We start from the raw sequence: 16,750 nt of genomic DNA on the forward strand, positions 1-16,750 counted from the left end.
AAGAGCGAGATGAGAAAATCACATGATCATATCTAGGAAAAAACATTCAAAATGAACTTATTAGTATTGTAGGAATGCTGTAAACATAAATAATAGCTCAAATTAAGGCTGCTAAATATTTTCCTATTATACGTGACTGCACTTCTGACCATTAGTCACCAAGATCAAATGTCATTGACAATTAGATATGTGGCTGATGGTGTATCACAAATATTCTGCAGGAGTATATGAACATTTCATTAAGTTCTAGTAGTAGAAAGCAGCACAAAGTGATATTTTACAATATCCTTTAAGTGAACTCAAAGACCTGGGATGGACGTTGCAAATATCCGTGGAGAGGGCTATGACAACGGTGCAGATATGAAGAACTATCAGGTGTACAGCAAGACTTTTGAAACAACCAAGAGCTTACTACCACCGTGAATGTCACAACTATAATCATTTTTGGGAGATATGGCCAAAACATGTCCAGATGCGATGAGTTCTTTGGAGTTTGCAGGGAATTACGTCCTTTTTTCTGCATCTACTAAAAGATGGAGTATTTTTAGAAACATGTTACTGCTCTTTCGGTAAAGCTCTTTGCGAAACACGATGGAATGTAGAATGCAAAGGGTCAAAGCTCTGCAGTACCAGAGGGGAATTTTATGAGTGCATCGTCAGAGGTAGCAGAACACAACTGATGATGCTCAAAGCAAAAGATGAAGCTGAATCGCTGGTATAAAATAAAGGATTATAAGTTTTTGGTTTCATAGTTCTGGCATGATTTACTTTTAAGTGAATTTGTGAGCAAAGAGCTGCAGCGTGAACATGATATTTTGCAGGAATTTCTTCATTTGAAAAGCTTTGTAACTGTTAAAAATGTACAGGAGAAGGGTTTCAAGAAGTTTAACTGGTGCCAAATGACTTGCCAAAGATCTAGATGTGATCCCAGTATTCCAGACTAAACGTTTGCGCAAACGGAAAAAACAGTTTGAGTACGAGTGCAGACGACCTTTTCCTGATCCAAAAGAAGCTTAACAGAGTGCAATGCTTCAATCAAGTGTTAGACAAAGCTTACAGACTTGAACCAAGGTTTGAACAGTTACAAAAGCATGAGAATTATTTGGATTTTTATGCAATTCAAAAATTTCCCCAAGGACACCATACGAAAATCTGCTGCAGATCTGATCTTCTGCATTGACCATGTGAACTAGTGCAGGAAAGACCAAGTTTCAACTGTAAAATCAGTTGACATAAATGGCTAATGCTTTGTGAAGAACTGGAACCATTAAAGCAACATATTTTCGTCTGATTGTAGAAACCCCTAAAAATCCTTCCAATTTCTTGCTCATAATAACCATATCACATCCAGCATCCCAAATTTTATTTATAACAATTTCGAATCTTCCTGACTATTCCGGTAACTGTAGCCTCAAGGAGAGAGGAGTTTCCTCGAAGCTTAAGTCTAATAAACACATATCTGTGATAACAATGCAGGAAGACCAATTAAACAAATTTGGCAATCATGTAATTGATGTGAAAGTAATGAAGAGCTTAGATTAGGCAATATACTGAAATGATTTTGTCAAACAAAAAGCCAGGAAGATAAAAGTTAAACAGTGTAGGGAGGTTACAATAAAGTACCTCGTTAATGAACTTGATAATTGTAATATATGATGTAATGTATGTAAATATAATTTTGTTATGGTGTAGATAGTCATGGAAGTAAATATACATGGCAAGAAACGAAAGGTGGCTTTTTTTATTTTTTATTTTTTATTTTTTTGGTCATCCCTGCCGGGCCCCGTCGAAACTGTTCGAATGGGACGCCGCACCTCCTAAAGCCGGGCCCTGGCTCCCTCTTTCCCAAAAGTTTCCCATTTCCTATAAATCTAACCACCTCTTCTCTGCACCATCGTCCACCACGCATTGGCAGACTTCTGACAGCTCTCCTGCCCTAACCTGGCCCTGTGCATGGAACGGGAGCTTTTCTGAGAATGCCGACCCATAGAGGTCCTGGATTTCAGTCTCTTCTCTAGCAGCCTAAAATTGGCCCCAGACCTCTCTTCTACCCTTCCTATTTATTGTACCTAGCTACCATGACCACGCGGTCCCTCCACCTACGCATAAATCTATCTATATGCCTTGAGAAGAGCCACACCCTTCGCACCAAGCAGGCAGGTCACATTAATGTTTCTCCGGTCATCACAAACTCAGCTATCTAGTTTCTAAGATCAAATCTCCCATTACTAACTCCTGCCTTTTCCTAGTGACTAGAGTTCCCCTCCCTCGGAGAAGGTAACCTCAAGTGCAGAGAATACCTAACACCATCTGAAGGAGGTGTCCCACTAGGGAAACATTTCCTCTGCCTACCGGTTGACTGCTCTGCTTCCCTGGGCCTTGTCATCCTCAACATGCAGGGGCTCTGACCAGGGTGGGACAAACCTACAGTGTCCTGGAAAGTCTCATCAACTTACTCTCTGCCTCCCTTAGCTCCTCCAGTTCCGCCTCCCTGGCCTCCAAAGCCAGTACGCAGTCTCTGAGGACCAGAGAGCTCCTTGCACGAATGCATCATATGTGCACCCACCCACAGGGCAGGTAATCATACATGCTACACTGAGTTGCAATAAATGATTAGCCCCAATCGGCTGCTGGGCTTCTGCCTGAATTTCCATCACTACAGCTACGCTAGGTTAACTGATAGGGTTTTTGTTTAAATCAAGAAGATGTGTTATAGTTTGGTTGAAAGGTTTCAATGACTGGCAAGTGTACCTCACCTTCCCACTCCCCTTCCAAACTCCCTCTCACAAATCCCTGTTAGAGGCCCCTGTCTGCAAAAGCTCCCTGGTCACTTGCTCATGGCTGTTATAAAGCCCTGGACTTCCTGATAGGCCTTGCCCCTGACTAAGGCTCAGCCAATGACACAGAGGTCTCATATTTCAAACCTAAGATTTCAAAGTATTATTTATTGCTTTCTCATAGTATAAGAACGAGGGGCCAACCAATGAATAATAAAGTAGTAGGTTTAAAAAACACAAGAAAGTATTTTTTCACGGCAACACTTGTCAATCTAATGGAACTCCTTGCTAGAGGGTGTTGTGAAGGCGAGTACCTATAATAGGTTCCAAAAGGAAGCTAGATGATTCATGGAAGATAGGTCGCATCAATTGTCTTTTAGCCAGTATGGCCAGGACAGGTGTCCCTAGCCACTGTTGGCCAGAATAGCTCGGATTGGAGTTACAGGCATGAATGACTTTATTCCCTTTGGGGCACACGCCATTTGCCACTGTCAAGAGGACAGGAACTGTCCTTGATGGACCTTGGTCTGCCCAGTATGGCCATTCTTATTTCTTAGTTCTCTTTTTAACAGGTAGTAGGAGTAATAAATTCCTTATGCAAACAGCACAAGGAAGAATAATATTTTCTTAGAATTTCAAATGCCTTTAGCAGCTCCCTGGCAATGGGGGCCTAAGTAAGTGGTTAATCATAACCCTCTAATGGATTTTGGGAGTGTTTCTATTGCAAAATCCTCAAAATCCAGGACCTCTACTGGTGCCTTCTCAGAAATGCTCCATTCCATGCGAACAGGGGCTGCTAACACAGGGAGTTTGCAAGGGAGTCTCCAAGTGAGGAGGAGCAAATAGGAGCACTGTGAGCAGACAGGAGCTGCAGACAGTGGGAGTTGAGAGGGAGTTCGACGGGGAGCTTACGATGGTTTAGGAGACCCGCAACAACCTGTGCCAGCACTGCTTCTGTCTTCTCCACCAGCGCCCAATAGCCAGACAGAGCACCAGGAATGTTGAGCTTCTACCCCAGATTCTGGTGTTGGGTGTTGCAAGACCGTATTTGCAATTTCCACTTACGATATCCAGGCTGGTGGGCGGCATCAATGTGAAAGATGCCTACTGGTATTGTGATGGGCAAGGCCAGATGGCTACAGCTAAGCTAGAAGACGGAGTGTTAGCTATTCAGCATCCAGGGGTGGGGGAGCAAACCCCCCATTCTAAAGGACCTCCCCCAGCCTAAGGGGAGGCTTCCACAGGTCAGAACACCAAATATTACGTGGAGACAACTAATGAAAAACAGGATCAGAGAGGAGTCAGAGGCTAAACTAAAGGAACGCGGATAGGACACCGCAGCAGAGAACCACGCCGGGCCAGTCAATGCAAGTTCCAGATCTGCAGCAGCTTTTCATATGGTGTCCTTGGGAAGATTTTTGAATTTGCATAAAAATCCAAATAAATTCTCATGCTTTTGTAACTGTTCAAACCTTGGTTCAAGTGACTGTAAAGCTTTATCTAACACTTGATTGAAGCATTGCACTCTGTAAGCTTCTTTTGGATCAGAAAAAGGGTCATCTGCAGACTCGTACTCAAACTGGTTTTTTTGTTTGCGCAAACGTTTATCTGGAATACTGGAGTCACATCTAGATCTTTGGCAAGTTCATTGGCACCAGTTAACACTTCTTGAAAACCCTTCTCTCTGTATGTTTTTAACCAGTTACAAAGCTTTTCAAATGAAGAAATTCCTGTAGAAATATCCATTGTATCACTCTGCAGCTCTTTGCTCACAAAATTCACTTGACAAATGCCAGAAAACTAGTGAAACCAAAAACTTAGAATCCTTTATTTGAATAGCCAGCGATTCAGCTTCATATTTTGCTTGAGCATCATCAGTTGTTTCTGCTACCTCTACGAGTGCATCATAAAACTCCCCTGCTTGGTACCGCAGAGCTTTGACGCTTTGCATTCTCCATTCCCATCGTGTTTCACAAAGAGGCTTTACTGAAAGGCCAGTAACATGTTTCTGAAAATAGTCCATCTTTTAGTAGATGCAGAAAAAAGGACGTAAATATGCTGCAAGGCTCCAAAGAAACTCATTGCATCTGGACATGTTTTGGTCATGCATCCCAAAATAAGATTATAGTTGTGACATGCACATGGTATAAAAAAAGCTCTTGGGTTTGTTTTTAAAAGTCATGCTTGCACACCTGATACGTTTCCCTTCATATTTGCACCGTTGTCATAGCCCTGCCCACAGATATTGGCAATGTCCAATCCCAGGTTTTGAATTCACTTAAAAGGATATTGTACAAATATTCACCTGTGCTGCTTTCTGCTACTATGAACTTAATGAAATGTTCATATACTCCTGCTGGAATATTTGGTGATACACCATCAGCCACATATCTAATTGTCAATGATATTTGTTCTTAGTGACTAATGTCAGAAGTGCAGTCGAGTATAACAGTAAAATATTTAGCAGCCTTAATTTGAGCTATTATTTCATGTTTAACAGCATTCCCTACAATACTAATAAGTTCATTTTGAATGTTTTTTCCTAAATAATGGTCATGTATTTCTTTTTTTTTGATTCTTCATAAATGTTCCTGCATCACTAGATCAAACTTTCCCAGTAATTCAATAACTCCCTGAAAATGTCCATTGTATAATGTTCCCAGCCATTCATCAGACCCACAAAATGATAAGTTTCATTTTGCTAGCAACTGAACGACAGCAACTAGTCTCTCAAAAACTTGATACCAGCGTTTTGCTTCTTGGTCAATAAGTTTTTGTTGTATTGAGTCAATGGCTTTTTCAGCAAATAACCTTTGCTGAAGGTCGCAGCAACTAAGCATGGCTTGTAAATGTCCTTTTGAGTTTTCGTGCTCGGCCAATCTTGTATGAATATTAGACCAATCATTAAAACCATTAGATGCTAATGAACTTGTCACATTATTGCACAAAATCTTACAGTAATAACAAAAGATCTTGTCGGCTGACACTGAGTAGATCACCCATGGACGAGGTACAGTTTCGCCATATGAAAGTTTCCTTTTGCAGTGAAACTGAAAAGTGTTTCCCAATCTTATTTTTAGGGAAATCTTCTACAATACTTTTAGGTGGCCCTTGTTTTACTAAATACTCCCTGAGACGCTGGCTAATGTATTCTGGCCAAGTTGCAGTATCATCAGATATTTCTATCTGGTCAGCAGAGCTGAAGTTGCCATTCTGCTCTGGATCTAAACCACTCACATCTTTATTATCAGAAAAGCTTTCTTGACCCTCAGTGCCTTCAGCATCAGTTACAACTCTTTTTGTAGTCTCCTCTTCACCGTGACTGGCTTGAGTGTCTTCTTCAGACTGATTTGGCTCTTCAAATTCTTCGTCACTGCCGTCTTTCTCTGTCTATGTCGTATGTTCTACTGGAGAATTTTCAACCATATCTGCATCTTCACTGAGCTCTTCTGGCTCAACTGTAGAATCAAGTCTGCTAAAATACTTGCTTAAAGCACCCTTTTGCTTCTGTCTTTCAACTGCCTTTGCCTTGTATATGGCTCTTTTTTTACTCCCACTTGGGTACTTTCTACCAATATCTCTTGATCTCTTGCCCATATTGATAGAAGTCACCACATTCTAAAAGAATATTAATTATAGATTTTCACTTTCATATTAGGAAAATAATTTATGTTTCAATAGTTGTACAACTGATTTTCTTCAATAAAGTTTATTTCATTAAAATTTATAAAATATTCCTTATTAATATAAAATTGCCCCCTACTGCCCCCCCAGCGCTACCCATCCCACAGAAACAAACCCTCCTTCCTCAGCGCCACCCCGTTGAAGCAGCTGTGGGCCAAAAAGGAAGGTTTGGGGTGGGGGGAGAAGCGGCACAATAGGCGAAAAGAACAGGAGTAATTGCGGCACCTTAAAAACTAACAAATTCATTTCAGCATAAGCTTTCGTGGGCTACAGCTCACTTCTTCGGGTGCATAGAATGGAACACACAGAATGTATTCCATTCTATACATCCAAAGAAGTGGGCTGTAGCCCACGAAAGCTTATGCTGAAATGAATTTGTTAGTCTCTAAGGTGCCACAATTACTCCTGTTCTTTTTGCGGATACAGACTAACATGGCTACTACTCTGAAACCTGGCACACATAGGGTGACCAGATCACAGCAGTAAAATAGGACCCTCCCCCTCCCTGCTCGGCCCCACCATCACACCCCTCTTCACCCCTTAGTCCCCCGCTGACTTGCTGCATCCCTCCTAGTCAGTCCCCCACCCACTACTCACCTCCTTTCACCTTCTCTGTCCCCTGCCAGAAACCCCCATGCCTGCCCCTAGAACCCCTGCTGGTTTACTGCTCGCCTCTTTGCCCACCCGCCGCTCGCCCACCCGCTCACCCCCGACTCGCCGCTGCCCCCCCCCCGAGTATATAGCCTCATTCAAAGACCCAGGGGTCACTATATTACTGCACACAGCTGTCAATCAGTGCTGTTGTAGATAAATCTCTGCATTATGCATTTTTGTATAACTTTTACATGACTTTCTATTGAACCTTGGTAATATGTTATAGCAGGCCCCTAAGGTAGTATAATTAAGGTAAAAGAAAAATGTGTTTTTGCTAGCAGTAGAATAAGATCTTCCCTCCACTTTGTAATCAATTGCCCTGTTGAATGAATGAGGTTTGACTGAGGAAGGAGTGGAAGGCAGCACCTCCAGACAGTTGCCACCCTTGGAGAGGGGCTGGGAGCCAGACCAAGGAGAGCTTTGCCCAGGGCTGAATGGGATGGAGTTTGGGTGCTGGGTGCAGGCTCTGGGCTGGGGCACAGGGTGGGGTGGAGAAGGGTGGAGGGGGACAGGGTTTGGGGCCTGGAGGGGGATGCTGGGGGGAAGGGACTACCATGTGGCTTCCTTCCTCCCCTGCAGCCCCTCACCATAGCCTTGGTGGAGGATGGGGCTGCCCCTTGCTCAGTGTTTGCAGGCGTGGTGGCTGGGGGGAAACCCAGTCAAACTCTGGTTTTACTCTTTCACTGATGGGTCACTTAAACTCCTTACAAACTCCTTCCCGCCTCTCTCACCCTCCTTTTCTACTGGGCTTGTTTGATCTTTTCGGTGGAGCCAGATGAAAACCACAAACCCTAGCGAGAGCAACAGGCTGGAAGACTAGACTGAACCCACCACCCAGCCTAGTCCATCCCAGAGCCCAGGACTGAGGGCAATGTCCCCTCACCCCCAGGCCACCTGCTTCCACTCCTGGCCTCTCCCAGCGTTGCCAGTGATTCTGTGTGGCTGCATCAGGCAGGATTTCAACGGGACTCCCCCACCCTCTGCTAAAATCACCTCTGTTTTGTGACCTGCACCAAGAGCACCTTCTTTCCCTGCCCTAGAGCTGCTGGATGGCTAGAAAGCTGAACTGGGCATTTGATTGATCTGGAATATTAACATGTGCCCCTCTCAAAAAAAAACCTTAATATCCATACAGCTTTGAGGGGGGGGCTATTGCCCCCCCCCACCAAGCCGGTCTATTTTACTGTTGCAGGGCAAATGAAGGAGCCATAGTTTAATGGAAATACTCAGCCCCTACAGCGGTCTTGCAGCAGGGAATGCAGAGTTGATGGGAAGGGAACTGGTTTGGATAGGAGCCCCAGTCTCCTTCCTTTGCAAAATAATTTGGAGAGGGGAATCAGATCACTCTGTGCCTCAGTTTCCCCTTCTGCGGGGGTGGGGAGATAAAAGTCTCAGCCTGCCGTGTTGCAGACCTTTTGCATTCTCCCCTCTTGATGTATTTGATTTCCTCCTCCAAACTTCCCTCTCTCTCTCACCTGGAATTCACAGCACTAGGATCGGGGCTTTTTTCCTGGGTTACATTACATGATCCCGACTTTAGTTTTGAAACAGACACAGGCAGGCACAAACTCACCCTCAAACAGCAACACCACCGAAAACCATAAAACCAACCCAATATTACAAACCTACGGGGAATCACAGGGCCAAACTCTCACCGTTGGAAGCCCCAGCGGAGTAGAGGCTGGCTCACCAGGGCTCCTCACCCTCCAGAGGTGGCAGGAGGTCTTGCCACTTTGTATCGGGGCGGGACCCGAGATTGAGGTAGTGAAGAGTGTGGAGCACGAGCATGTACAGATGTTTCCTTGGCGCGATCTGGAACAGAACTGGCTGCAGATTGTGCAGCTGGCTCACAGTGAAAGGGCAGGGAAGGCGATTGGGTCCACGAGACTGGGGCCTGATAAAAAGGTCCACAGGGCCTGGGGTGGAGGGTGGGTGGGGCATGCCCTCTTGCAGGACCCGGTCGAGGTAGGCCTGAGCAGCGGATGGTAAAGCGGCCTTCACCTCCTGAAGTACGCGCCAGGGAGTATGAGGTCTGGAGAGCCCCATACGCTGAGCGAGCGTCAGGGGATCCAGACAGTTTCCCCAGTCGTAATCCAGGAGGTCTCCGAGCCTGGTGACTTCCGCCAAGGCCAGCCTCTGGCGCACCGTGGGGGACTCCGCCACCTGCACACGAAGCTGGGGATTGTGTAGCAGGGGCTCCGCGAGGAGATCTGCCCCCTTGGTGGCCGCCACGGACCTGGTCGCAGAGAACAGCTTCCAGGTCCGGAGGAGGTCCTGGTAGAAGACCGGCAGCCCAGAGAGGTCTCGTGGAAGACCTCTCGGATGGAGATAAAGGAGCTGCCGGTTGTATCGGAACCCTCAGAAGTGGCACAGGAAGGCGTGCGCTAATACGCTCCACAACGGACTACCTGCACCGTACAGGAGCCTCTGCAGGGCCAGGAGGTGGAAAACATGGACCTGAGTGCGTAGGGACTTCAGGCCCTGCCCCCCCAGCTCCAGGGGCAGTTGGAGGACCCCTGCAGAGACCCAGTGCGTCCCTGGCCAAAAGAACTCCAGAATCGCCGTCCGGAGGTTGGCCAGGAAACCCGGGGCCAGGACCAGGCATTGAGCCGGTACCAGAGCATGGACAGGACTAGTTGATTGAGCACCAGAGCTCTCCCTCGGAGGAAGAGGAACCAGAGTAGTCCTGTCCATTTCCGGAGCTGCTCTGTCACCCTGTCCTCTAAGCCATGCCAGTTCTCCAGCGGATATGGATACGTGGCAGAAAGGTAAACGCCGAGATAGAGCAGCGGACCTGTGCTCCACCGGATGGCCTGAAGCGTGGGTGGGAGGGAGCTCGCCTGCCACCCGTCCCCGACCACCAGGCCAGAGCTCTTGACCCAGTTGACCCTGGTGAAGGAGGCCACCAAGTAGATGATCTGGCAAGCCTCCACCCGCGCCAAGTTGCCCAGGTCCTGGACCATGAGGAGCACATCGTCAGCGTACGCCAACAGGACCAGCTGCAGCTCCGGCTCTCGAAGCACCAACCCCGTCAGCCTCCGACGGAGGAGACGGAGGAAGGGCTCGATCGCCAGAGCGTACTGCTGACCCGAGAGGGGACACCCCTGCCATACTCCTCGCCAGAAGCTGACTGGCTCGGTCAGGGTCCAGTTGAGCCTGACCAAACACTGCAGAAGCTTACAGCACCCGGAGAAAACCCACAAACTGGGGTCCAAAGCTGAACGCTCGCAGAGTGCTCAGGAGATACCCGTGGGCCACCCTGTCGAACGCCTTCTGATCCAGAGACAAGAGAGCGAACGACAGACCCTACATCCTAGTTCCAAAAGGTCCTGGACCAGATACAGGTTATCAAATATCGTGAGGCCCGGGACGGTGTAGGTCTGGTCAGGGTGGACCAAGTCCGCCAGCATGGACCCTCACCACAGCAGGATGGCCTTCCCTACGATTTTGTAGTCCATGCTGAGGAGCGAGATGGGACACCAATTCCATAAGTCGCAGAGGTCCCCCTTCTTCGGCGGTAAGGCGAGCATGGCCTGCCTGCACAAGAGAGGGAGGACCAAGCCCTGCAAAGACTCGGCCCAGATGGTGACTAGGTCTGGGCCGAGGACGTCCCAGAACGGCGCGGTAGAACTCCATGGTCAGCCCGTCCATGCCTGGAGATTTTATTGGTGGGCATGCATGGAGGGCTTCCAAGAAACTTGACCAGAGTGAGAGGCAGCTCTAGCCAGTGCCGGTTGCCCACGCTGACCGTCGGGAGTCTGTCCCAGAGCACTCTGCGAACGTTAGGATCGGTCGGATCCGGGGAGAAAAGAGTCGCGTAGCAGCCCTGGGCCTCCTGCATCTCTGCCGGGTCCGTGAGGGGGCTGCTGTCCTCTGCCAGAAGCAGGTGACATGCTTCTTGGCCCCCTCTTTTTCTCCAGGGCATAGAAGAAGCGGGAGCCGCGATCCATCTCCCGAAGGGGTGGATGCGGGATCAAACAAAAGCATCCTGGGCCCGATGGTCTTCGAGGACCTGGAGCTCCTCCCGCTTTCTGGCATGCTCCGCAGAGGGATGGATCCTCAGGGCTGGCGACGAGATGCCTTTCCAGCTCTAAGACCTCCCGTTCCAACTGCTGTATCGTTGCATCCTCCTTCGGCTGGCGCCCCGGGGTGTAGTCACGGCAGAAGACTGGGCAATACCCTTCCAGGTCCCACCATCGCCGCGCCAAGGGAAAGGCACGCCACTGCCCTTGCCAGACCGGCAGAAATCCGGAAGGATGCCATGACATCATATCCTCCAGCAAACTATTATTAAAGTGCCAATTGCCAGCCCGGCCTCTCCGGCCAGAGAGAGCTTGTCACGGTGGAAGGTGGTGATCTGAAAGGGAGCTGCCGAATGCTGGAGCAGTGGGCCCGTGAAAGGTGGAGACGTGACAAGTAGATGCGGTCCAGCTAGGAGTGGCGCGACCGAACGGGCCTCCACTCAGACAAAAGTGAACATCGAGATTCGTCCAGGTGGTGGTCCGCCAGACATCCACCAGGGAGTTGCGTTTGACGATCTCCCGGAGGATGTCCACGGCGGCCAGGCACTGCTCGATTCCCCGAGCGTCTCGTTTTGAGGGTGGTGTTAAAGTCCCCACCCAGGACCAGGCATCGTGAGATCCAAGGAGCCGAGGAAGGCGGACGCTTGCTGATAAAATGCCACCTCTCCAGGCCGATGTCGGGGCGTAAACGTTGAAGAGATTGACCACTGTTATATCTTGGGGGCAGCCGGTTTAGGAAGAAATCATTTGAGGCCAGAGACAGACAGCTAACAAAGCTACCATTTATTTACAGACATGGAGCTCACTTGACCCGCTCAAGCTAGCTGGCTATCCCCTAATAATTAACTCAGTTGCCATAGAGAAAAAACCATGACAACCAAATACACAACAACCAAAAGCCCTCCGTGCGAACCCAGAGGTGCAGCAGGCGGCCTGGCAAGCCTTGGCGACCCCAGCACCTCAGGCCGTAGGTTGGGGAGAGCGTGTGCGCCACACTCCAGCCGTGCGGACCGAGAGGTGGCTAAGTAGACCCATCCCCGACTCCAGCCGCCAGCTAGCTTCAGCAGCCGGATCCGTATGGGTCTCCTGCAGGAAAACCACAGAGTACCCCCTTTTCCGAAGGAGGAGAGCACCTGGCTCCTGCGGAGACCCATCCTACAGCCCCGGGTGTTTAACGTAGTAAAGATGATCGGTGCCATGAGAGGGCTGGGGGGGATCCTCACTGGCAGACATGCCCACAGCCTCCTTCGGGCCGCGCAGCATTCCCTGACCTACCCGTAGGTGAGTAGAGTCCACGGAAGAGGCGGACCTGCTGGTAGCCGCGGCGGCCTGCTTCCGGTCGTCTTACCCTCCCCCATGAGGGCCCTTGCAGCCCAGAGGATCTGATGGAAATCCCCCGCTGCTGGAGCGCAAGCTGGACCTTGTTACAGGAGCCACAGACGTCCTCAAGGAACTCCCCAGCCCCCTCTCTCAGCATATGGGGGGCGGGGTTAACGACTATGACTGTCCCCAGCGGGGCCCCATCATAGCCCCGGTGGCCCACCAAGGCGGCAGGCAGGGGCAGACCCCCCGATGTGGCGTCCGATGGGCTGGCGCCACGCAGCCTGCCCTGCTCCCCAGTTCAACAGGGGGTGGAGGAGGAAAACAGCAACACCCTGGTGGGTCGGGACAGGGAATACGTAGCCACTCCCTGGGGGCTATCCTTTAGGATACGGAAGGAATCAGCCCAGAGGTGGCAATGGCTCACAGGAGTGGAGGGGGCAAGGATGGGTCAGGATGAGGGACAGGGCAGGGATCAGGAAGAGAATCAGGGAGGGTGCAGAAGTAGGACCTGAGACTCAATATTTGGGCGCGCGAAGGTGGCCCTCTCCAGTCCGACTCAGGATTCTGGGGGTGGGAAGAGGACCTCATGATGCGGGCTCAGCCACTGTGGCAGGTGAGGCAGCCATGGCATCCGGAGATGGACGGTTTTCAGTCAGGTCCCTGCCCAGGAGGAAGTCGATTGCCCCACACCTAAGAGGGATGCCCTAGGGAATCGGGTCCCGGCAGCATGGCACTGGCCATTGCCTCAGTAGGCTCAGCGGCGTCAGCAGGGTGTCAGCTGCGGCCGGCAGATGGATGACTCCAGGGAACCCTCAGAGGTGAGAGCAGAGGCGAAGCAGCGGTGGGGGAAGGGAACCCGAGGAAAGGGAACCGGGGTGAGGTGCTCAGATTAGGCCCGCTGGCGGAGGGTCGACCTCCCCCTGCGACTGGGTCAGACCCAGGGCCTCGATCTCCTCATAAATGAGGGAAATCACCTTCCACCACCCCAAGGCTCTCCCCCGCCAGCACCCGACGACACTCATCTTGGCGCTCGCAGGGGCTTCAGATGGTAAGGGGTGAGAGGGGCTCCCTCTGGGCTTCCACAGGAAGGGACCCGAGAAGGGGCGATGTTACCTTCTGGTGCTGCACATTGTCCCCAGCCAGCACAACGAATGGGAGTTGTCGGGGTAAAGTGGAAGGCTCGGCATCGTGCCCCCTTCCTGCTCTTCCAGGGGGTCTCTGAATCTGAAGGATGGAACGGGACCGAGCCTTCGCTTGCCCCGCTTCCCTGTATAAGGACCAGCCCTCCATGGCATCATCTGGGGGCTGGCTAACAGAGGTCGGGTCGGAGGGCAAGGGCCATGGCTAGGGACTCGGGGAGGCAATGGTGGGGCAGGACGAAAGAGGGAGGATTCTCCCTGGGGCGGGCCCTCTCCCACACCCAGCGGTATCTCTGCCGCGCCTCCTCCACAGGCCGCAGAGTGGGCAAGCAGTGGGGGGTGGGGCTCTCCCGCTTATCTGGGTGCGCTGGAGGGAGTACCCCTTGGGCTCAAGTGGGAGTACTGGTGGACCGAGAAGGAGGAGGGGCAGCTTCAGGTGCCGGGCAGCCGGGGGCGTCGGCGATGACAGGGCCAGTGCCTTGCCGGGGCTCAGGGGTCCCGGATACTCCTCTGTGCCGGCCCAAGGACCAGTCCCTCTGGATGTGCCCCATCGCCCGGCAGAGGTAGCACTGGGCCTCTCCCATAGAATAATGCACCCAGAAGCATGCTCCCTGGTAGGGGACCAGAAAGGACCCTTTGAGCGTCTCTCTGTTATGTACCGCCTGGCGGCAGTTGAAGCTGCACTTGCCAGCAGAATGAGAGGATGTGACGGAGGGCGGGGTCTTTGCAGCCCAACGGGAGAGGGCTGATGACAGAGATAGGGCGCCCCAGGGCAGAAAGAGTGGGCAGCAGAGTGGCATTGGGCAGGAAGGGAGGGATGGAGGTCAGGATTAAGCATACCTCCAGGTCTTCCAACGGCATACAGACTTAAGTATAGAACCCTTCAGTGCTTGTATAACTAATTCTATTTCATCTTTCCGTTTTCTTTTTTGTGACCCAGAAAGTTGTTTTCGATACGACGTAACTTATAAGGGTATTTTTTTTAAAGAAATAACTGCTTAAATTATTGTTTAAAATAACTAATATAGGATAGCCATGATTCTGTGACCTTGAGCTAGTGTGGACACACCTCACAATTCACTCCACCCTGACCGAGACACAGCAGAGTTGGAAACCCATGTCATTTTTACAAAATCACTTTTTAGTTTTAAATATATAGTGGGCATCAGTCTTAATGTTAGTTACAACTCTATATCAACTTTATACTGTAAATAGATTACTGGCATTATCCAATTTAATAAGCTGGGTTTTCAAGCAGTGGGGAAAATAGGGCCCTTAATTTTATTCCTAGGTAAAGCACAAAGTGACCAAAATGAAGCCAGCACAGACTCATCTCATCTTGATTAATGGAGGACAGAAATGTTACAGAAGTCCTATCCACTAAAATTAGTGCAGCCATGGACAGAAACAAACTAATTTCTCTTTCCTACCTAATGTGCCCTTGTTACAGAAGGACCCTCTCCAGGTTTTATCACTCATCCTTTCTGACAAACAATGCCAATTATGACAGTGAACTTCCATCACCAGTTCATTTTACATAGACAACTGAGTAATCATATGATGATAACATCTGATCACTTGCAGTCTTGACTGGATATCAATACTGTGCTAGCAGCATGACTGCTTGAAGAGCCATTCTTTTCCATCAAGAGCTGCCCCACTTTTTTTCCCCCTCTGGCAGCGCTCCTCCTGCAACGCCCCCCCGTTTGCTCAGGTGGTGCTCCTCCTGCCAGGCCCCCCGTTTGCTCTGGTGGTGCTCCTCCTGCCACGCCACCCGTTTGCTCCAGTGGTGCTCCTCCTGCCACGCCCCCCAATGGATCGTCTTGCACATCCCCTGGGGTGTGTGCACTCCACTTTGGAGACCACTGTATTAGGGGATAGAATTACACAGATAGGGAAGGAGTAAATGTAAATGACTAATAGCTATATAATAAACAAACCCAATGGCACAGCAGCTCTTCCCTGCCAGCGTGAAGCTCAGGCCCAAGAATGAAACTAAACCCACTCTGGCATTCAGGAAATATGACCTCCAACTTAGAAACCCTAATTGCTTTCTCATTCAATTCCCAGCACTTCAGTGCCAGCAGTGAAGTCCAGGACTTCTACTCCATAGGTAATTGAAACCTTTGGAGGAGAAACACTGGAGAGTCCCTCGATGGATGTCAGGACAGAAGAAGTGGACCAGGAACCCTCTGGATGGTGGTGTTCTCCAGGTGCAGGACAGGTAAGATAGTAATGTGTCATCTTCTTTTCTTTTCACTCTGGGAACAAATGGTGTTCTTCACTGATGCACAAGTGCCATGAAGACCCGAAACCATACACACTGTTGTTATGATGGACTGCCCCATCAGCCTGTGATTCCCAGTTCTTTTATAGAATCTATGGCGGGAAAACCTGATACGATCTGTAGAAAGGCGGGAAACTGTCTGAGGTGATGGAAATTTGGGGATCACCCAGTGGCAGGAAAAACCCACTCAGTCCAGTTTTATCCAGACCAGGCTGACCGTGTACAGAAAGTCACAAGATGACAGTTTTCAGACTCCATCTTGGATTACCACAGTGTTCTTAAAATCACTGATCGTAGGGTCTGAAACTCACACATAATTTAATAATCAGCGTGTGATGAACAAGAGAACAATACAACAGTCCATACCCAACACAGAGTTGCAGATCGTGCACTATTTGATAACAGTCCAATACCCAGTCCACATCCTTCATTCTCTTGGAATGCAATATTACTTTCAGCAGTGCCTGTTTTATCAGTCTTGTTTGTATTGAGTGTTTCCTCCCATGCAAGAACACTAGTCTGGACTGTTTTTGTATTTAAATCACACGTTTTAACAGAATCATCATAGGCTTTTTCATCACAGGCTTGCTCTGAACTATTAGACCCACTACTAGCTGTAATGACTAGCGGTTCTGCCTGATCTTCTTTAGGCCTAACGCCACAATCCAACAAAGTACAACTACCCTTCCTACTTTTTTCAAGTAGGGCCTGTTTTTCTTGTTTTTCCTCTCCATTTCTGAGCTCCGGACTTAGTTTGTACTCCATAACAACACTCTACCTGACCGCCAGTCACACCAGCAGGGTGCAGCAGCACTTTGGCAAACTATTAATGTCTAAATGGGCTATTTTTAACCATCGATGTAG

Source organism: Chelonoidis abingdonii, chromosome 2 (assembly GCF_003597395.2).
Source record: "Chelonoidis abingdonii isolate Lonesome George chromosome 2, CheloAbing_2.0, whole genome shotgun sequence".
NCBI classification, from domain to species: Eukaryota; Metazoa; Chordata; order Testudines; family Testudinidae; genus Chelonoidis; species Chelonoidis abingdonii.